The sequence below is a fragment of the Hylobates moloch genome, unplaced genomic scaffold (assembly GCF_009828535.3).
Source record: "Hylobates moloch isolate HMO894 unplaced genomic scaffold, HMol_V3 SCAFFOLD_5, whole genome shotgun sequence".
Classification (NCBI taxonomy): domain Eukaryota; kingdom Metazoa; phylum Chordata; class Mammalia; order Primates; family Hylobatidae; genus Hylobates; species Hylobates moloch.
The window spans coordinates 47293181-47316718 of record NW_026652280.1 but is presented as its reverse complement, the minus strand read 5'-3'; the positions used below and the strand labels follow the sequence as shown (position 1 = coordinate 47316718).

General features: G+C 38.5%; 1 protein-coding gene and 1 long non-coding RNA gene across 6 annotated transcripts in view; one reads left to right on the top strand and one right to left on the bottom strand.

Annotated features, from left to right (window-relative positions):
* The window catches only part of LOC131383455 (uncharacterized), a 40051-nt gene extending 21284 nt beyond the window's left edge, over positions 1-18767 (top strand). For both annotated transcript variants that reach the window (XR_009213495.1, XR_009213496.1), the window contains 2 exons: positions 9654-9751; positions 18516-18767. This is a non-coding gene — a long non-coding RNA (uncharacterized LOC131383455). The remainder of the gene's footprint in view (positions 1-9653; positions 9752-18515) is intronic.
* Positions 1-23538, bottom strand: part of GAREM1 (GRB2 associated regulator of MAPK1 subtype 1) — a 214285-nt gene that overhangs the window by 67699 nt on the left and 123048 nt on the right. The gene's annotated exons all lie outside the window — the stretch shown is intronic.

The window sequence follows — 23538 nt, the reverse complement described above, 5'->3', positions numbered from 1 at the left end:
CTAATTTTGTCTACCTCTCTTGAGCTAAACACAGAAATACAACCTCCGATAGATCACTTCTCTGCCCTTACCCAGTGAAAATTCCGTGATTCCATTTCCCTCCTCTTGGTAGAAGTGGGAAACAGGTTTGGGTAGGAGATATGTGGGCACGCTCAGGGGAGTTGACAAAAATATCTAGACACCTCTGCCAGAAGGAGGTGGTTGATACTACCCTCTCTTTGCTGGTGAATGCCCACTCAGACTGGGAGCTTTGAGGACCGCTCTTTCCGCCCACTCCTTCCTTCCTCCTCAAATATAGCCACCTTCCCCCACTGCCAATTTTCAAATCGGCACAATGATTAATGACCCAGGCAAGAACTTAATTTCCTGTCCAGTAGTCCAAGGCTGATTTCCAATAAAAGAACTCACTCAAGACAACGATTTCCTCTCTACAGCCTCTAATCTTTTATTCAATTGTGGGCATTCTTCTCTCTCAGTGTGAAAGCTGAATCAATTTTTGAACTTCTATTTGGCGAATATTCCAAAGAATCATAGAATGCTAACGCTGGAACAGACCTTAAAGGCAATGTAATTCAACCTCCTCTTTTCTTGCAGTTCAGACAGGCCTTAAGTTGGAGGCTTTGACTCACACGGTTCTGTGTGCACATGGTCAAGCTGCAAGTGAAGAGGGAATTACTCTCGTTAAAGGACACAGCTTGGGTCCTTACTGGTCTCATTACGGAGTTACCTTTAATGAAACAGTCCATTTTGAACTGGGAGCTAATCACCATGGGAGAATATTTCTGCAATTATCGGCTCCAGCAAAACACAAACAAAACAGGTGTCAGTGAAACCCTTTGGACAGAGCAATGCAATTACTATGTTCAATTACCTCAGGACTCCTTCAATACCCACTGCAGATTTAATGAGTTGTCCTGATTTGAACTACATGTATCCATCTCTTGTATTTATTTCTCAGAAATGCTTGATAGATAACTCCACTGCTTTCTGTGAAATTAATTCTGAAAAGCACAGGTTTCTAAACAAGATGCTAATGACTGCATAATATAATACCTTCTTTAGATGCATGATTTCCTGTAGACAATTCTAGTTGCAACTCAGGAAATGCTTTCTGGGTTGATGCTTAATTTATCTGAAGTTCACAAGTGAGGGTATGCAAATGGCAAGCAATGGGTTGGGCTGATGGTGGGCTGTGGAAGAGCAGAGTGACCATGGGAGCAACGGAGTGCACTCTAAGCAGTGAACGCTGACACTTCCAGAAAGAGTAACAGGCATGAGGTTCAAAGACGCCAGTTTGTGTCCAGCTCTACTTATTATTAGCTGTGTGCCCTTCCCCAAGTAATGTATTCTTTTTTGAGGATCAGTTTCCTTATCTGTAAACAAACTATAATTAAGGCCTGCAGGGATGTTATAAAAACCATACAGTAGGCTGGGCACGGTGGCTCACACCTGTAATCCCAGCACTTTGAGAGGCCGAGACAGGTGGATCACGAGGTCAGGAGATAGAGACCATCCTGGCTAAAACGGTGAAACCCCATCTCTACTAAAAATACAAAAAATTAGCCGGGCGTGGTGGCGGGCACCTGTGGTCCCAGCTACTCAGGATGCTGAGGCAGGAGAATGGGGGGTGAACCTGGGAGGCAGAGCTTGCAGTGAGCCAAGATCGTGCCACTGCACTCCAGCCTAGGCAACAGAGCGAGACTCCGTCTCAAAAAAAAAAACAAAACAAAACATACAGTATATATGAAAGCAGCAATCACAGTGCCCAGCAAATACTGGTGCTCTGTAAGTACTTGTCAAATTTAAACATCTTAATTCCCTCATGCTGTACTTTCTTCTGGATTGAAACATCTCAATTGTCATAAAAATGTAAATACAGGGATTTATACAATTATTGAAGTCTGCATATAGTGAGGCTGGGCACCAACAAAAGTTAAATCTACATCAGTTCTGACCTATTTATTCCCCACTCAAACACTCTGATGGATGAAAAGTTAAATATGGATCATAAACAGCCACTGAACTTAACAGTATCAACCTGAAATGAAGTGCAGCTTGAATCGGAACAAGCATGGGCCTTAGACCAGATGGGCTCCACTTACCAGCCCTTCGGTAAAACTAAAACTACCTGAAAAATTAAAACTGCCCTGAAACTTACCTTCCTGACTTCACAGGTTGTTACGAGGATTAAATAATATTAGTGGCTGTCTGTAAAACAGAGAGCACAATTCCTGGCTCAAAGTAGGTGACAGAAATTGGTGACTGCTAAAACTATGCAGTCTAAGGGTCCTTAAGTAAATGGCATTCCTCTGTTTTTGCTTATTTTATAACAGTAATGACATCAGCTCTTCTACCAACTGCAGATGTGTTGTGAAAACCCAATGAGAGACTCTAGGGAGATATTCAAAACCATACAGAATTAGGCATGGGCACCTGTATATTCAAGGCACAAATACATTAGGAAATCAATTCCTGGAAAATATTTACTTTTTAATGGCCTGGTTATGGCTCCAGAAAGTTTGAAAAGGTGCCAGAATTGGGACTAACAGAGCCATATGCAATTTCCTTGTGAAAGACCAATTGGAGCTTTGGCCACACACTTAAATGTCATCCTGGCAAAACAAAGCAGATGAAACTATCTGATGAAGCCAGGACAATTCTTTGAAAAGTTACAATATGTACGTAAGTGGGGTGAGTGAATACACATTTTGGGACACTACGATTTAGTATCTGGCCCACAAGCTTGAAACTGGTAACTCGGTAATTCTGTGTGCTATTACCCAGCTTATCCACTTAAAACTGAGACTGCTGCCTGAGGCTTATGGCTTCCCATCTGCATTAGTCATAGGAAAGAAGGACGAGCTCTGCTGCCATTACCTTTGAGATCTAAATGATCTTAGGTAGAATGCGGAATATTCAACACTAAGATCTTTACCACATTTGATATGACAATGAGTAAGGGATATGAACTTTCACAGTGGCCAAGAGCTAAAGAGCCAGAAGGCGTTTCCAATGGCTATAAGGTATCTCAGTAAGACCTTGTTTTCTACTCAAAACTCAATTTGTGCTCCAAGCTCTTCCAGCCTAAAATTAGTGGGTGGTTTTCTCAATCATCGCCCAGAGAACTCAGCCAGTCTGCCACTCATAACTTGGACAGCATTTCTACCTTAGCCGGCTTTCTCAGAGACAGTATTTTGAACTTCCTTGGTTGAATGCAAAACACATTTGCTAACTAACCAAACAAACTGGAAGGAGGCATACCACAAGACCCAAACCCGACAGACTCGATGACTGTGAAAACACCCTCTCAAAGGCTATAGGGCAGCGAGGAGGTGACCTGAGTGAGTGAAAGAGGTGGTTTCTTCAGAGTTTCAATACTTACTCATCCACAAATACAAAAAATGCAGACTGAGGAAGGAATGGACTGCAAACTTAAATTCCTCTAATTTCCAAGTAGCTTGAAATACCTACAACCCCAGAGGGATCAAGTTAGGCATATAATCTGGTAAATTTATTTTTATTTCCCCTACCGTGAATTCAGCTAGGAGTTCTGTAAATATTCATTCCCATAGTCTGTCCCTGTTTTTCTCTCTCCCTTCCTTCTCTTTTAGAAATAAGGTGTTTGGGGGCATGGCAGGGAGGGACAGGAAGGGCTCAATTTACAGTGAGAAGACCTAGGTTCAAACTAGCCACTTAATGGTCCTCAATTTGGCATGGAACCTAACACTGGCTCAATACGTTTCCTCATCTGTAAAATGGAAAGGAACCACGAAATGCTTATTTTCTGTGTGTGAGTATATGAATTTTTAGTTTTGTAAACTGTGAGACAAAATGAAAAAACCATGATGCATTAAACACCCTTAAAGCAACAGCAAAGCTCCTTAACAAGTAATGGCCTTTGGTTCTTTAAGGTCTCGAAATTTTGGATGTTTTGGACACTTGACATTTAAGCTCTAGATAATCAGACTAAAGCCTGAACCTCACATGGAGGCCATCTTTTCTAGACCTGCAGCATTGTAGAGCTTTCCTGGAGCAGATAGGGCAGCTTACTGAGTGTGATGGTTAATGTTGTGTCAACTTGGTTTGATCACGGTATACAGATATCTGGTCAAACACTATTCTAGATGTCTCTGTGAAGTTCTATTTTTGGACGGGATTAACATTTTACATGAGTAGACTTTGAGTAAAGCAGACTCCCTCTATAATGTGCAAGGGCCTAATCCAACCAGCTGAAGGCCTTAAAAAAAAAAAAAAAAAAGGAGGAATCCTGCCAAGAGATGGCCCTTGGTCCCAAATTGCAGCTCTTTACCAGGTCTCCAGCCTGCTAGGTCTCTATCCAGCATTTTGGACTTGTACCTCTGTAACTGTGTGAACCAATTCCTTAAAGTAAATCTCCCTCCCTCTGTCTATAAATACCACCCCCTATCCTCCAACTCTGCTGCCAACTGGCTCTGTTTCTCTGGAGAAGTATGACTGATATACTGGTTTCACCCTTCTTAATATGTTTTTAACATGAAACCATGAATATGTATTTCATATTGACCTTTGCTTCCACTTCCCTTGCTGATACGAATGCCAAGTCCACGGCCCACTCATAAGTGCCTGGAAGAAGCATACCTACCATGATTCTTGCAGAACGACTATGTGAAAACACTGTCCTACTATGCAGGGAAATGTCTGAGGGCAGATATTTCTGTATATTACAGCTTCCCTGCTGGCCTCTAAGAAAAACTTCTGAATATAAAGAAGCACTTGCAGACAGCAAACCTGGAATCCTTATAGACTGAAATTTTCTTTACAGAAGATGGGTTTGGGTTGGACCTATGGGAAGGACTGCTGTCTGGACCACCTCATTCACACCTATAGCATCCACTTTGTGCAGACCTGTGTCTTCTAAATCTCTCCCTAGCCCAGACCACCTTAAGCTGGTCTTCACTGGACAATTCCTCTACGATGCCTTGCAGGTGTTTAACATATACAAATCTCATTTCATAGTATTACTCTCTAAATCTGCTCTTCACTCTCTGTTCCTTAACTTCCCAAATGAAAGTCAAAATCCAGAAAGTAATATAAACCAGGAATGTGGAAGTCATCTTCATCATCATGGCATCACTTCATATCCACTCCACACATAGTACCATTAGTCCTTCCATCCGAATGTTTCCCGAAGCTGTTCCAGCTGCTCCATCCCTGTTGTATAAGTTCTGACCCCGTATTCCACCCATCCACCACACTGGTGCCAGAGTGACTACTCTAAAATGCTATCTAATCCTATAATCATGGCCTTGGCTAAAATCTGTCACTAGTTCCTCAAAATACCTGGATACAATTCAAAATCCTTCCTTCAGAACACAGCAGTTTCCCTGTTCTCCAGTGGCACTTCTTCCATGTCCTCATGGAGCTTACATTCTCTACTCCAAACCTGGCCTTACTCCTGGTTCTGTGGGATGCTCTTTTCCTACTTACTTAGGCAAACTGCTGTGCTAGGCCCTGAGGGCTATCATGATGAGCAAAATGGACAGTCATGGCCTCTTAGAGATTCTTGTCAAGTGATGGGTGTCAGTTAATAAACAATCACTCAAAGAAGTATGTAATTATAACTAGGATCCATGCTCTAGAGAAAAAGTGCTGTGAGATTATGGGAGTCAGACTTTGTCTAAGAGACCCAGGGCAAAGCTTCCCAGGGAAGTAACTTTGACCTGAGACCTGAAAGATAAGCAGAGGTCAGGCTGCAGGAATTGAGAGAAGACTGGCATGACTCGGGTCCAGAAAGCAAGGGGAAGAAAAGCAGCACAAGATGAAGCTGCAGAACAGGCAGGGGCCTGTCATAGAGACTTGCAGGCAATAATGAGATTTCACCAAGACTTCCCTGGACTCTTCCATCTCTCTTCCTTTAAAATTTTCTCTTAAAATTTTTAAGGGGCTGTAAAAGTAAAGTATGTTTACTGCAACAACTCAACAACAGGAAAAGAAATAATAGCAGCACACCATTTATATAGTACTTACTGGATGCTAGGTACTTCCTAAGTGTTTTCATGCTGTTATTATCTATAGGGAGGTGCAAAGTAAAAGCCCAAGGCCATAAAGTTAGAAAGTGAGAACCAGATATCCCAAGGAGTCTAGTCCTAGAGCCCAGCTCAGAGCCACCAACTGGCCCCACCTCCAATCTCACCCCCTGAAGACTGACGTAAAGTGTGTCACATGCCCTTGCTTGGGTTTCTCTGTGCTTAAACATATAAAACAACTGGATGCAAAATAATTGATGTGTATTGGATTTTTAATACTTTAAGTTCTAGGGTACATGTGCACAATGTGCAGGTTTGTTACATATGTATACGTGTGCCATGTTGGTGTGCTGCACCCATTAACTTGTCATTGCATTAGGTATATCTCCTAATGCTATCCCTCCCTCCTCCCCCCACCCCATGACAGGCCCTGGTGTGTGATGTTCCCCACCGTGTGTCCAAGTGTTCTCATTCTTCAAATCCCACCTATGAGTGAGAGTATGCGGTGTTCGGTTTTCTGTCCTTGCGATAGTTTGCTGAGAATGATGGTTTCCAGCTTCATCCATGTCCCTACAAAAGGACATGAACTCATCCTTTTTTATGGCTGCATAGTATTCCATGGTGTATATGTGCCATATTTTCTTAATCCAGTCTATCACTGATAGACATTTGGGTTAGTTCCAAGTCTTTGCTATTGTGAATAGTGCCGCAATAAACATACGTGTGCATGTGTCTTTACGGCAGCATGGTTTATAATCCTTTGGGTATATACCCAGTAATGAGATGGCTGGGTCAAACGGTATTTCTAGTTCTAGATCCTTGAGGAATGGTCACACTGTCTTCCACAATGGTTGAACTAGTTTACAGTCCCACCAACAGTGTAAGATAAATGTTGATATTTTTCTTTAAAGCAATGGGAAATCACTGGAGTTTCTTTCTTTAATATGGCAGCAATGTAATTAATTTCTGTTTTTGGAAGATCGTCACACTCTGGCTCCCGAGTGAAGAATGGCATGGAGCAGGGAGAGGTGGAACGGAGAGGAGATACCCAGCAACCATTTAAGAGCAGAATGTAATCCTCTAGGCTAAGACAGCTGTAATGGCGGAACTGGAGCAAAGTGAATGGATTTCAGATTTACATAGAGGATAAAATCATCAGCGATGGGTGATAAGGGCCATATAACAGGAGGCAGAGGGTCCTGTCAAGGATCATGCTGAGGTTGCTGGTGATGAGGTACGTCTGGGAGAATTACAAAGTGAGGTGGAGAACACTGATATTGGAGGCCACCAAAATAAAAAGGTTTATTTTGAATAAGTTGGGTTTGAAGGGCCTTTGAGACCTGGCATTATAATAATTATTGCTATTTACTAAAAGCCTGCTACATACCAGGCATTGCATAAGCATCATTTCTAACCACTCCGTAACCTTTTTTTGAAGTTGGTACTATTATTATCTTCACTTTACACACGAAGGAAAATGAGGCTCAGAGGTTAAGCATCTTGCTTGAGGTCTCGGAGCTAAAGAGAGTCAGAGCCCTAAAGCACATTTACCATCAATAACTCTCCTGGGTTATCTCAGTATCCTTTGAAATGACCCGCCCTCCTCCAGGCTAGTCTCATCCTCCACGCTGCCGCTGGACACTCACTTGATCATGTCATTCCCAGCCTAAACTTTTGCAGGGCTCTGCTTACCACCCTTTTGGTATGGCACACAGAACCTTGCATGATCCAGACCCCACCAACCTGTCCTGTGACTTTTTTCCCTGAGGCTGAGACATATGGGATAGCTAAGAAAGGCAGTGCTCTCTCCTGTGTCTGGGACACCTTCCCTCCTCTTGTCCTCTATGCTTCCTACATACCTCAGCTCACAGTGGACTCCACATCCTTACTCTGCTGTACCAACTGCTCCAGCAAAATTGTCTGATTGTCTCTCCAACAAACAGAAGCTTCTTGAGGACACTCTCTTTGTTTTGAATCCCCAACCCCTTATACATACAAATTGAAAGGAAGAATAAATAATTGAATACTATACACATCCAAATGTCTGTTGAATAAATCAAGGGGGTGCTGCATGAATACAAGCTCAGGAGACCTTGCAGCAAAGACAAGTAGAGGTCTACTTTTATGGTACCATGCCCACCGACCCACTCTAGCCACAGTTTCCTTTGCCCCATCGATGTACTATCTATGCTTCTTTTGTACTAAACAATTTGGCAGATACTATCACCAGTTTATAGATGCGATGACCTGAGCTCAAATCAGAGTATTTGCTAAGAGCCTTGAAGACAACATGTCTGAGAGTCAGTCTCCCTGTATCTCTGATACTCATTCCACGTGGTAAGAATGTTGCTAACTTGTTTTACGAACTACTATCTTCCCAATTGCTCAAACCAAACTTTAAACAATTACTGTTGAATTTTCTGCTACACAGCCATAAATGTAAAAAACAAATTTAGTTACAGAAAGTACACTATGGAGAAAATGTCAGAGTTGGCAAAAAAATGATACAAACTGGAAGGCGGGTGGAGAAAAAGCACCATCACTGAGAATCTTCAAGTAATTCCGAAAAGCTAAAAGAGTACTCTCCCCCACTGTTTTTTGTTTTTGAGACAGAGTCTTGCTCTGTAGCCCAGGTTGGGGTGCAGTGGCGCGATCTCAGCTCACTGCAACCTATACCTCCTGGGTTCAAGTGATTCTCCTGCCTCAGCCTCCAGAGTAGCTGAGATTACAGGCGCCCATCAATTTTGTTTTGTATCTGTGGTAGAGAGTGAGTTTCGCCATGTTGGCCAGACCGGTCTTGAACTCCTGGCCTCGAGTAATCTGCCCACCTCAGCCTCCCAAAGTGCTGGAATTACAGGCATAAGCTACTGTGCCTGGCTACAACAAGAGTACTTTTAAACCAAGCTAGTTCAAAGAAAATGAAACAAAATGTGTACTTCATATAATCAATCTCATATATTCCAGATTATGATATATTAATATCTTAGTATAACATTTTACATTTGCCTAACGTGCACTTACGGCAACTTCAGAGGAAATACTGTTGCCATCTGGCACTATCTAGATCCATGTGAGCAGTCAGAATGGACATCTGAGTGTCAGTAAGCCACCCGCTCCTGGCAGCCTGGGAGAATGGCCATCCAGGACATCCACAGGCACCTCCCACTCCCAGCTCTGCTGCCCCACACCTGAAAACAGATGGGCTGCTCCCTTCCCCCACAAGCCTCTCTGACTCCCTCCTAGGCACACTCCCTCCTGGCATCTTCAGGTCATTCCTTGCTTTGTTTTTGCCAAGGCTCAGATCTCCAGGGGCTTGTGTGTATCCTATTCTGGTCTCCTCCCATCTCACCTTGAAGGAAGTCTTGGAAATGCCCACCTTAGCAAGTGGCATTGATAACACCTCTGCATTATAGTCACAGAACTGCGCTGCCCTCCTTCCCGCCTTCTCACTCCCAGTCCCCAACTGTAGACTGTTTCTTTAGGATTTGATCTCTTTTTGGACCCAGATACTCAACTAGACTTAGTGTAAATAGGCTGCATTCCTGTTGAAATCTGGTCCTGAACCACTGACGTCTTCCCCAAAACTCAGGAGCTTTCAAAGTTTCTCAAAATTGGGGCAATGCTGACCGGTAACTTTACTCTTCTTAGGCTTGGCAATATACATCAACCTTCTGCTAAGAGCCAATGTGGACAACTGGGACATGTAAAGCAGCTCAACATGTTGCACTGATGTTCAGATTTATAAGGTACAAAACAGATTATCAACAGAAATTATCAATAATTACGCCTAATCACGCTAAATGGGAAAAAAAGTAACTGCTCACTATGCTGAGTAAATAGCAATTTACTCTATCTAGAAATGCCTAATTACCTGAATAATATTTTGGAAATTAAGTTATATGGGTAAAAAAATTAACTGTAAAGATTTCTGGTACAAAAAAACAATTTTCAAAATAAACACTGTCAAATGATAAAACATATGTATACATTTATATAAAATTTGTAATAATGAAGTGTCAGGTCAGAAAGCTAATGAATAGTCTCCAATAAAAGAGTCTGTAGGCCGGGCACAGTTGCTCACGCCTGTAATCCCAGCACTTCGGGAGGCCAAGGTGGGCGGATCACAAGGTCAGGAGTTTGAGACCAGCCTGGCCAATATGGTGAAACCCTGTCTCTACTAAAAATACAAAAAAAATTAGCCGGGCATGGTGGCACATGCCTATAATCTCAGCTACTCAGGAAGCTGAGGGAGGAGAATTACTTGAACCTGGGAGGCGGAGGTTGCAAGTAAACCGAGATTGTGCCACTGCACTCCAGCCTGGGCGAAAAAGCAAGACTCAGTTCTCGAAAAAAAAAAACCAAAAACCAAAAACCAAAAACCAAAAGACAACAACAAAAACAGTCTGTAGTCTATAAGTAAATCAGACAAGTAAAATATATGAGCAAATCAAATACATGCAGAGTACAGTTCACTCTCAATTCTCCAAAGGATAGACTAATCATAAAGATTTCATTCATGAAATGGTTAAAACAACTACAAACTAGTGAAATATCTATGTACCTGAAAGACCATTGTTAGGAAACTAGTATTACCAATATAGCACAGGGAGTCTTCTCCAATCTATTTCATTTTTGAAATCTAATTACATTTTTGAAATCTAAATCCAAACTAAAATTTGGCAAAAAATTTTAATTGAGAGAAACATCATTCAATGATAGAACAAAACCTTATGATATAAATTAGATAAAGATAAAATTAGTTCCGTTTGAACCTGCACCAAGTTCTTCAAGTAGAGTAAAAAAATAAGAAAGCTTTTAAGAAGTCCTCTCTACAACCTTGATAAGGCAACGGTAATTTGGTTAAGTTGGCAATAAGCAAAGAAAATGCCAGTTTCTGGTCAAATCTGCACAAACAAGCAAATGCTTATTTGACTCTCAGAATGAAAAGCAACCGATGAATTTCTGGCTGGGATTCCATCACTAAGCTGATGAAAGTGACACTGGGGCAACTTGACCTGGATCTGAATACTGGGTGATAATGGCACTGTTGAAATGGGTGGTCAGAAAAAGGGTCCAGCTGGTCAAAAGCAGATTACTGATGGTGCAGCAGTTAATCATCTTGATGGTCTAAACAGTAAATATGCTTTCTATTAAGGTGATATTAAGTTTATTTTATATCACACTCTGGGCTGGTTTTAACTTCTTATTAACTATCTTAAAGTGAATTTTAAGACAATTAAGAATAAAAAGACGAGTTAAGGTCTAGAATTTCTTTTTTTTTCAGTTTCAAGTTCTCCACTAAACTCAATCTTAACTCCTTGAATATATTAAGTGTAGTTACTTTAAAACATGTGTCTGTAAACTTCATAATTTGGCTCCTTTGTGGTCTGTTTTTATTGCTTGTTGCTTTATTTTTTTGTAAAATAATCATTTTATCTTGTCTCTTCACATGTCTGGTTATTTAAGATAGAATACGTTTCCCATGTAAATTGCCATGTTTATCAAAAGTTGACAAGATCAACATCAACATATTGCTTCATTATAAACATAACTGAAAGGCAAAAATCAAGCAAATTTATAATTTTAAATGTAATAAATACAAATATTTCAAGATACTATCACATAAAATAAAATTATTGACCAATATAAACTACCATTACAATTGGACCATCATTTTATGGGAATTTCTTTAAGTGTTTAGCAAATGTTTCATCAATATAAAGTGAATCCTCTTATAAAGCGATAGATATTATTATAGGTAAATTACTATTTTTAAAAGGTGACCAAGCAAGGGTTCGATGATTGGTTTGTTTCACACCACATAGAAAATAAAATTCCAATACAACCAAAGGATTTGGGCTCTCCTTCAGGGTAGGAGAACAAATGGTTTGTTGTTCTGCTTATGTTTTCATGCATTAATGTTATGGGAATCAGAAAAACAACTGAATTACTACTCCTAGTTGTGTCAGACGTTGAAAGGGAAGCAGTGCAGAATCATTGGATTTTGGAGAACTTAAGAGAGAATCTGATTCAAAAACTTTTAATAAGGTTCCAAAACACAAATCTAACGTTAAAAGAATGTTTACAAAGTAGAGTTGAACTGCAGGGGAGAAAAGGCCTTGAGACAGCTACTGATCTGAAAAGAACTTCCTACAAAAGGGAAGGAGGCTGGTCACCAGGGCTGAAGAGGAGAGAGGAGACGCTGTGTCGGCACCAACTCAGTGCAATTCACTCTTCAGTCTCTGCTTTGTTCACACTACATTTCTGTTTGGAAACAGAATTTGGAGAAGTCTGAATATAAACCTTCCCCAAGAGAGCCAGGTTTGGGGCCTTTAATTTATGGAAATATGCATACACTGTGTCCTCAAGTGCTAGCTGTGTGCATACAACAAAAAAGGAAGTGACTTTTAAGATAGTTGAGGATAAAAAGAAATACTTGAGAGAATAAAAGATTAAAGTCTTAGTAACAATACTATTATAAAAACGAGGCCTGGCATGGCTGCTCATGTCTGCAATCCCAACACTTTAGGAGGCTGAAGTGAAAGGATCACTTGAGCCAGGAGTTCGAGAACAGCCTGGGCAACAAAGTGAGACCGTGTCTCAAAATAATAATAATAAAAATTATAAATAAAAACAAAAGAAAACTAAGTGCACCTCTAGTCTCTGGAAAGCACTGCTCTGCAGCAAAGGAAATAAACGTCATGTTCTGGTTGAGGGAGGACCCTCTAATACTCTAGTTGGCTGCTTGGGAACAAAGGAAGAAACTGGAGTTCATATTGGAAAATAAGGAGAGAAGAGAATCTTAAATAGCACTAAATTTAGAAAAACAATCTTTTCAAAGGTGAACTGAGAGAACTTTCCTAAAGCAAACCGGGTCAATTAGGAAATATTTCTTGGAGAAATGCCTTAAGATGCACACAACTTAAACTCAAAACCACAGAAAGACTAAATCAATGTCAATTAACAAAACATTTACTTATTTTACACAATGCATAAAAGTGGGACAAATAGTATATCAGGGTTTATAAGACGGTTCTTATCCATATAGAGACAATGGTAATATCAAAAACAGTACAACTGTGGCTTAGTAGACCATCTTGTATATCCTTTCATGCCAGGTAACTATTTCACTTGTGTGTCAGGTCCTTTTCTCACTGGAAATTCACTCTTGAAATTCTAGAGAATGTGATGAGAGTTCAAAGATGGGAATGAAACACTGGTTGAGGCCTCCTTGCTAATTTGAAAACTACTTTTGGAATCTGCAATTATTTCTTAAAATAGAGATTTAAAAATCTCTGTATTCAAACTAGATTTTAATTTGCCTAGTTTAAACTTGTTTTGAAACTTCTATAAAAAGCCCCAAGGGAATGCTCTAAAAATTATCAAAAGGATACTTTTGCCATAGAGCAATGCTAGGAGGATTAAACATAAAATTCACAATGATTTGAGTTTATGAATTGGAATTCAGCAAGTCATTACGCCACTCAGTGAGAACAAAGGACAGAGGACCAGGGTTTTGCCTATGATTAACAATACTTAGTGTTTTGGCTGGCACCCATCTCAAGTTCTATTATTTTGAGTGAATCAAAACTTGGTGATTAAAAGAAAACTGTAGCTCACATTATTATTATAAGAGAAATGAAAAGTAGGCAATATTCAACATCAGCCTAGAAAGTCAAACAAAGCCCACTTTAAAATTAAGTCAAGGCTGGGCGCGGTGGCTCACACCTGTAATCCCAGCACTTTGGGAGGCTGAAGTGGGCAGATCACTTGAGGCCAGGAGTTCGAGACCAGCCTGGCCAACATGGTGAAACGCCGTCTCTACTGAAAATACGAAAATTAGCTGGGAGTGGTGGCACGCGCTTGTAATTCCAGCTACTGTGGAGGCTGAGGCAAGAGAATCGTTTCAACCTGGGAGGCAGAGGTTTCAGTGAGCAAGATCGTGCCACTGCACTCCAGCCTGAGTGACTGAGTGAATGAGACTCCATCTCTAAATAAATAAATAAATCAAGAAAATTCCCCCTTTCTTTCCTTGTAAAGATGTAATTTGCCAACTCAAGTTGAGAGGATATTAAAAAATCAAATATGAATACCATTTGACCTAGCCATCCCATTACTGGGTATATACCCAAAGGACTACAAATCATGCTGCTATAAAGACACATGCACACGTATGTTTACTGTGGCACTATTCACAATAGCAAAGACTTGGAACTAACCCAAATGTCCAACAACGATAGACTGGATTAAGCAAATGTGGCACATATACACCATGGAATACCATGCAGCCATAAAAAATGATGAGATCATGTCCTTTGTAGGGACATGGATGAAACTGGAAAACATCATTCTCAGTAAACTATCGCAAAGACAAAAAACCAAACACCGCATGTTCTCACTCATAGGTGGGAATTGAGCAATGAGAACTCATGGACACAGGAAGGGGAACATCACACTCCGGGGACTGTTGTGGGGTGGGGGGAGGGGGGAGGGACAGCATTAGGAGATATACCTAATGCTAAATGACGAGTTAATGGGTGCAGCAAATCAACATGGCACATGGATACATATGTAACAAACCTGCACATTGTGCACATATACCCTAAAACCTAAAGTATAATAATAAAAAAAAGAAAAAAAATCAAATATGTTTATAATATAAATAATTATGTACTGATATTTTGTTTCTTAGGTTAATTAGGTCATCAGTGTGCAACCACTATAATAAATCCATATAAACACACCCATATTTGTTGGGCATTTACAAAGAATTCTATCTGAGGACTAATATATTTCACAGAATTTATCTTATTTAGTCCAATTTTCTGAACATGTAGTTAAAACTGTCCAGAATCATTCAGTTATCCAAGACTTACCTGTAAAATTATAGTCAGACTATATGATTTTCAAGGATCATTTCAGAAATAAAATTCTGCACAGTATTGAATTACATGGGATAACTAGATCAAATGCAGCAGATATAAAATAGAACAGGTTTTATTTTAAACCTTTGTTCTATGAAAATCCATAAAATTGGGCTTAACACATTTTAAATGTTAGAAGGACTGAACTCTTCATGGCCCTCTTAACTTCTGCATAAATGAGATGTCCATTAAGTTTACCAGGAAAAGGTATATACAAAGTTCAACTACTCCCTTCAGTCAGAGCCATCTCTCTAAATAAGTTTCAAAAACCGTCTGGATTTTCTAATATTTATGGCTTACAGGCTCAAATCATTTATTAAATAATTAGATACAATGATGTATATCACAGTGGTTTCCAATCAGCTAGCCAAGAACCAAGAAATAATACAAGGTATCAGAATTCATCTGATAAGTTCCATCTCCTATATAGAGGTATTACTACCCCCAAAATAGGTAGATGTCATTGTTATTTGTGAAAAGGAAATTTAAAAAATCAGTGAAATATCATAAATTAATTATAAATATAGATATAAAATAAATACTTGCTAAATGAGAGAATACTATTAATAAACTATTATTAAACTAGCAAATCTGACTGGTTTCACCAACTGATAAACTTTTGGTCATTCTGTATTTAATCGACAAATACAAAATCTATCATGTGGGCTTGTAAACTGTCAAGCTGTTAAAAATGGATCCCTGATTTTGAAAAGGTAGCACATGAAGGGCAAGTACTGAAAACAAGGCATGCTTTTTAAATCCAATCCTGAAACTTCAGTGAGCTCTAAAAGGACATTTGCTCGAGTCCAGGGAATGTGGAACACAGCATGAGAAATGTGAACATTCTTGGTAAACTGACATCATCATGACAACTCTGGCAGGGCTCCAAGTGTCTGAAGCAGAACGAAGTCTTGTTTATGAAGTGGGAGAAAGAAACTTGGGCTTTCTGATTTACACCTTGGCAGGAAGCAGAGACGGTTAAAAGAAAAGGAACACTTTTTATATACAGTAACTGGCAATTTTCAGTGAAGAAATGGGAAGAAGAGAAAAGAAAGCTATTTGAAAAGTTTAAAACTGCCCCCCTTTTTTTCCAGAATGAGTCATTCAGAGGCTCTCTCCTCTCTAAATATATATACACATGGAGACATGTTTTTAAAAGTCTATTTATGAAAGTAATATAACCACTTTATAGTTTGGAAAATAAGAAATAAATCACCTCTAACAGTTCAACCTTAATAAAACTATTATTATAATGCACTGATTAGATTTTTTGTTTTGTTTCTTAAAATTATTTCATGTATCCAACTGAAGGATTTTTGGCTAATATTAGTATACTCTTGCCTCAATTTCTTTAAAAATAGAGTCAGGGTCTCTCAACACATTAAATCGAGATCCAAAGGCATTTAAATTAGGTAGAAGGAAGGATAAACATTTCTACTCAAACTTATGATATTTCTGACTATATATGTGATCTGATACTGCTTCAGACTAAAAACAAGACCCCTTCTCTCTAGGATATTTGAAAACAGCATTTCAATGCAATTTTAAAAACAGCTGTACATGCCAAGTAAACTCTTGAAGGTTACGAATCACTTTAAAATTCTTAAAGTGTGTCCATTATTTAGCAAACAATAAATTGTTTTCATTTCTACTGTAGAAACAACCAACCAAGTGATGGCCTTCTGGTTTCAAAGTATACATGAAACCCAACTGGTCAAGGTTTTACATTTCTGGTCCACCATTAAGTTTTACGGCATATGAGGAATGTAAAGCATGATGTTTAAACAAAATTTCAATTTATTAGACAAATTCCTACTTTTGATAAATACAGTATGTTTTTAAATGGTATGCCCATTTTTAATTAGGAAGAGTACAAATATTGGCAAAATGTTAGGTAGAAAAAGTTGACTTAAATTTTTCTAGGAACTTATTATTTCTTAGTCCTTTGGTTGAACTTCTCATTCCTCAATTTCTAAGTTTTTATGGTGTACTGGTGTATTTCCTAACATCAACTCTAAAAAGTTTAAAGTAGCCAATGATGCTATTTTGATGGAATTAGGAAGTAATTTTCATTCAATTGCGTTAAAACTAGAAATGAACACCCAGGCACCAGATGAAACAAATCTGAGTGCCTTAGTCACATATCCTTTTAAATCATAATTATATGTTCACTTTCTTGGCTCTCCAATGGTTTTAAAAGGTTATCTTTAGATTTATTACTCATTAATCTGACTCAAATTTATCAGCAGAGAAGGCCTATGTAAAAACTATTGATGCAAGCAGGAGAAAAATAATTACAGTTCTTGGCCCTAACTTAATTCAGATATAAACAATATATTAATAAAGGTTCAGACACTTTCCATGAAAAGCTTTAAAGTGCACATTCGAGGGCCTGTGTGAACTGAATGGGTTTCACACAGTTCAGCTAAGTTCCTGAGGACACACTTCACGTAGTTAAGTTTAACCAAGAGAAGTGTGTGGATCATTACTTCTAGGATGATGCTACACACAGAGTGTCCTGGTAACCTGGTTAATAAATATTCTAAAAAATATACAGAAAAATGGAAAAGTAAGTATCTCTCAAGCAATACCTTCTCTCTTTTTACTTACACAAACAGAAAACATCACTAAAACAATTACATGAAAAGCCATTTTTTTACGCAGCATGACTTGGTACCAAGGTTTAGGCCTGACCGGCTACCCTACTTTCAAATTCTCAGCATATTCTTTGAAAAGATGGATTAAAATATTAGTTTCCATGCCACAGAGAAATGCCTGTGTAAAGTAATTTTTTCTTCAACATAGGTACACAACTGTTGATATAAGGAATTATGTGAATCTGGAAGACATTTTTGGTACAAATGCCCCAATTTAAATGAAAGAATAATAAAAATTAAAATGATTACAAAGTACTTTTAGAGCCAAAAATTCTCAGTGTTAAACCAACAACCTTTCTTTCTCCTCACCTCCAAACCCAAACAAAGGCATTCTGAGCTACTACAGGATACACCATTATCAGAAAACAGGCAGCCACCCATTTACAAACATAAGGTATTCCAAAAGTTCATTTATTAGTCAGTTCTTCAAAATTTTAATATTTTCCCAGGGAAACAAGAATAAAATTTGAGGTTAAGTTGTCAGATCAGCCCACAAAACTGGATTTAAAACATAATACTAAGACAGGACCAGGATTTCCTCAGAACACAGGGGAAAATGCATCCCATGGCCAGCGCCACCTGGGGTGGCAAGAGCGTCTTCCTATCCTGCCTCGCTGGCCTCAGCAGGGAATCCTGTTCCTTTCATTGTAAGCTCAGAATCTTTTCATAGTCACCCCTGGGGATCTGTGGGGTGTGGATGCCATGAGAGGGGATGGAGAGTAGCCTATAAGAGGGCCACAGTTTCGGGAGGTGAGAGGCAGAGCCAAGGGCTTGGGGATGACAAATGAAGCGGGAACTTGGGAGGAGGTGGATGAGGGTAATGAGTTGAGATGGAGTGGAAAGTGGAACAGAAAGAGGGGACAGGAGGTTTAGGGTAGGCCAGTGAGGACTTTTCTCTTGTTTCTCTAATTTACCTTTTCTTTCCTCAGGATCAGATTAAGAAGATCACACCTGGGAACATCTGTGATCACACCTGTGAAGACCACACCTGTGATTATGAGAGAAGGAAAGAATCTCCATGGAAGAAGGGTTTAAGGAAGATGGGGCTAGAGTGGAGAGAATTCTGGGCTGATTCAGAGTCTGTAGAAGAGGAAACTCCCCCGCTGTGGCCATGGGACAGAGGAGTTCTCAATGCCTCCCTTCTAGAACTAGTACTAATATGGAAGTGGCATAAACAGATAACAGACATAAAATATAAACAACAAAGGAGTCAGTTTTTTATTAGCGAGGCCAACTCACACCATCTTTCAATTACAAATTTCCATACCCTGATTACATGGCTAGCAGACTGAATTTTTAGATAAGTCAGACGTTAACAGATAAGTAAGTTATGTGATTTTCTGTTTAGAATGAGAACCTGTATCTTTTATCACTGGCCTTAGTCCATTTTTGTTACATTAATATTTTTAAATGTCCACACATAAAGAAATGTACAAAAGTTCTAATCAGATGATAACAAAGCCAGAAACATTTTTTTCAACAAATGTCTTTTGAGGGCATATTGTGGGCCATGTCTTTTCTGAGCATAGGGGACACAGTGGTATGGCCTCCAAGTTCTCGATCCTACTTTTACTTCTTAGCAACAATACTTCCACCTAAACAAGGCAGCTACTCAATGTCTAGCTGGCCTCTCAGACCACTATTTACTTACCTAATAGCTATTTTGTTAATGTACGGCCAGCTTTTGACCTTAGCCCAACTATAAGGGTTAAAATAATTTGTCACACTTTTATAAGTCCTCAAGTAACTGGCCTAAAGTATTGAATTTCCTGCTTTAATTATAATAGGGCCTTCTTTACCTATGGGCTTTGACTTCTGAGTTATATTAGGTAAAAGTACATTAAAAATAACTTAAAGTTTACCAACAGATGAAGAATAAGGAGACAAAGATGAGTCATAGAAGGAGAAAATGGCTAATCATTTTGACTTCATTACAATTATGCCACCACTGGCAGGTGAATTCTAAGGTGTTTCATGAAATAATTCTATGCTGCTCTACAAGTATATGGAAATACTAGAAAGTTGAACCTGGGCCTTTATGATTTAGAATTGATAGAAATCTGGGGAGGACTTCATAGGGAAGAAGGAGAAGAGAAGGAAGGGGAAGGAAGAGAAGGGAGAACTAAAATGCTCGAAGTCAAGAAAATAAGGTTTTGTCCTTAGATTATAAAATCTCTGAACAAGTTGATTAATTAGAAATAGATGATTACAAATAAAAGATGCCCTACTGGTATATGTTAAGAAATGAATTGATGAGTATTAGTAAAACCAAAGGAACCACAGATAACATACATAAATAATTTTGAAAATCTAAACTGACAAATTCATTAGCATTACAAGGTAGCAGTAAATATAAAACAATACTTTAGTACCAGAGGTTGTGGTTTATCTGTTCCTCATTTATATTTTATATCATAAACGAAACAAAATTAGGAAAGGATTATGTGAAAGAAGTTCATAGCTTTTGTGTACACTTCTAAACATTAATAATAACTTAGCTTGAAAGTATGAACGCATCATACTTTCAAGATAGAGTTGCCAACTTTAAGACAACTGTATTACATAATATATTGGATTTCAGTGCCAAAAAGAGTGTCTGGCACATAGGTCAATAAATCTTTGTTACTTGACTGAATACATGTTAAGAGAAAGGGGAGACAGGCTATGGTTAGAACTGGAGTTTTCATCAGAAGAGTCCAAAATTAACTCCAAATGCCACCAGCACTCCCTCCAGATTAAAGTGTGTTTCTTTTTCATCTACGATACAAATTTAAAACTTGAACAACACATTGAAACTAGGAGAGAAACAAGCTACAATCCTCCTCTCTAAAGCTTCTCTGCAAAAGCAAAATTGAATATTTTGATCACCCAGAATGTGCTAGAAGAGACTGCAGAGACAGTGGGGTCAACTCCCTCCGCTGGCTAAACATGGCCCAGAGAGGAGAAGCGGTGTGGCTGAGGTCATGAAGCAGAGCAGTCACTGGAATTCCAGTCTTCTGATCTCCAGTGTTTCTGTTCTTTACTGACTGTTTAAATGAATGTTTTGTAAGAAACCAGAACACACAGGCAAATAAGTGAAGAGGGAGTGTCAGAAGCAGTGACGGTATTTGCCTGATGGTAAATTTACCATGGAGACCACTGTGTCAGTGAACTCTGTTCCAGAAAATTCCGTAAACAAAATTATCTCTACAGGTGATGAAAATAAAAATTAGAAATGAGTGAGGAGGAGAGATTAACAACTGTGTACCTATGCTGAAGAAAAAATTACTTTTCACAGGCATTTCTCTACAGCATGGAAACTAATATTTTAATCCATCTTTTCAAAGAATGTGCTGAGAATTTGAAAGTAGGGTAGCTGGTCAGGCCTAAATTGTGGTATCAAGATGGAAGAAAAAAAATTTTTTTTAAAGTCTTGTGATCGTTATAGATATTGAAGAACTTGTGTCTAATTATGGTATTCTTTTTCCACATCTATCTAGGAGTTTCACAATTTTACAAATCTACATCTAATTCCTATTTAAAAAACAACTCACAAAGCAAGAGGCCTATGGTGAATAATGAAGTAATGCTGCCTAGAACCCTGTCTGTGGATAAATAAAATTTTATTTTGTGAAAGGTTTTTTGCATATTTGGAGTCGATACATTTTTACATATGACTATTTTATCTAGATTTCTATTTATGATAGTCATAAATTTGACTTAAAGAATCAAGAGTAAACAGAAAAGTGGTCAAAATACTAATTTTACACTCATGTTTCAGGGCTTTATGCTCAACATTTCATCACTAACAAGAATGAAACAAAAATCAGACATATTACAAGTTTATTTCATTTTTATCTTTTTAAGTAATGACAATTAAAAATTACCAATTTCAGTCTGCTGTTTATAAATATGGGGGAACTTGGACTTTTTTCTAGTACCTTGACACCACTACATTTGATTTAAATTCACAGAAAGAACAAGAGTATGTTGACAGGTGAAAAACATTCTATAAAAGAAATGGAAGATTTTTAAGCAAATGGATGTAATCAAAAGGTTATAAGCCCACCAAACTGAACTATTTAGGTCAATACAATCATTGGACAAAAAAGAATGCGCAGTACAGTTGAACAGGAAAATTCCATATAGTTATTAGAGAAGGCTTATTTTAGAAAACTAATTTATCTACAAGTGTTCTTGGTTGCTATGAGCAACATTTTTCAACCACATTCTATTGCCTAAATCAGGTCACGATTACCTTCTAAATGGACTTTGCCATTCTAGAGAAGCAGTTTTTCTTTCATTCAGGATTTCTAAGGAAATAGCTTTCATCTTAGGCAACTAAACATCTGGCTTCTTGGTTTGTTTTAAGGAGCAAAATGAGAAAGGAATGAATCACCATGAAGCAGGTCAGGTTAGCATTTTTTTCCCATTTCTAAAAAAGTTAGTCTCCAAAAACTTTTCCTTGAGAAAATGAGTAATTCAAAATGCACTGATAATTATATACCAGGAATATTTGAATATGTCTAATGACCAGTCACACTAATCTCCATGTTTGCTTTCTGAATTCTTATATACAAGCTATTTAGCCTTACAACTCCACAAAGTAAAAACACCCAGGAGGAAAAGGAGTGAAATTATTCACATTTTACTGCTATGCTTTTTGAGTTTTGCTATCACAAAGACAAATAAATATCATTTTTTAGCTCCTCTCTTTGATTCTTAGAACAAATTCTTTTATATATCCCTCTCCTATTTAATGACCCAATAGGTTTATTGTTTATTATTCTGCTCCTCTGTCCACTTACACCTGTTTAATGTCCTAAATACATAATAATAACAAACTCAACAACTAATACTCCCATCACTATCATATATTGAAAACTTATTAGATGCCAGATACTGTACAAGTGTCTTATATATTATAAATCCTTCAATCTCCCCTATGACATATGGTATTATCACACCAATTTTACAAGGTAGAAATCAGACTCAGTGGAATTAAGTCATTTGTCCCAGGCCACACAAAGAACAAGAGAAATGGGATTCAAATCCACCTTAATCTGACGAATCCAAAAACCTTCAGTAAGTGTGAAAACTGTCTCCTAGGAGAACGATACTATGATGATATTTGAAGATCCAGGACTTCAAGTTCTGCTGTTTAACCGCCACATCCCACCCCCAACCATGGCAATCAATGGCTTTCCATTGTATGTATAATTTTAAAATGAAAATCACTAATGGAGGTTTTGGTCCTAGCTTCTCTGGCCCCACAGCCTCCGTAGCACAATCCCGTGCCACTCCGCCCCTTCCTTTCTGACAGTGGGGACACAGAGGCTCTCTGGATTCCTTTTGTACAAAGAACTTGTTCTTGTTTCACATCCTTCACACACTCCGTTCCCTGTACTTGCAATACTTCCTCCTTACTTGTACTCAGGATTCGGCTTACAAGTCATTCCGCAAGAAGTTTTGCCTTGGCCAGGCACAGTGGCTCATGTAATCCCAACACTTTGGGAGGCCGAAGCTGGAGGATCGCTTGAGCCCAGGAGTTCAAGACCAGCATGGGCAACACAGCGAGACCCTGTCTCAATTAAAAATAAATAAATTTTTTTTTTTTGACTTGTATGTCACATCATTCATGACACAATTTATATTTTATTTGTACACATGATTAACACTTTATTGGCATTATTACTATTATAAAATTGTAATATACAATTGGATCCAAATTTTTTGTGGAATTAAAATAAGCCAACAATAGGATTATCATTAAGCATTTAGAACAGAATGGGTTAAACTGTCATTATTGATCAGAACAAGCAAGTAATAGGATTTTTTACATTTTATTTTGTTGCTGGTTTTGGTTGGTATAGAACATTATTATATACAAAATACTATTTGAGATGCGTATATCATAAACTACAGCACTGGGAATCTTTTGGTCATGCCGAGATTTTTCATTGGAATTTGTTG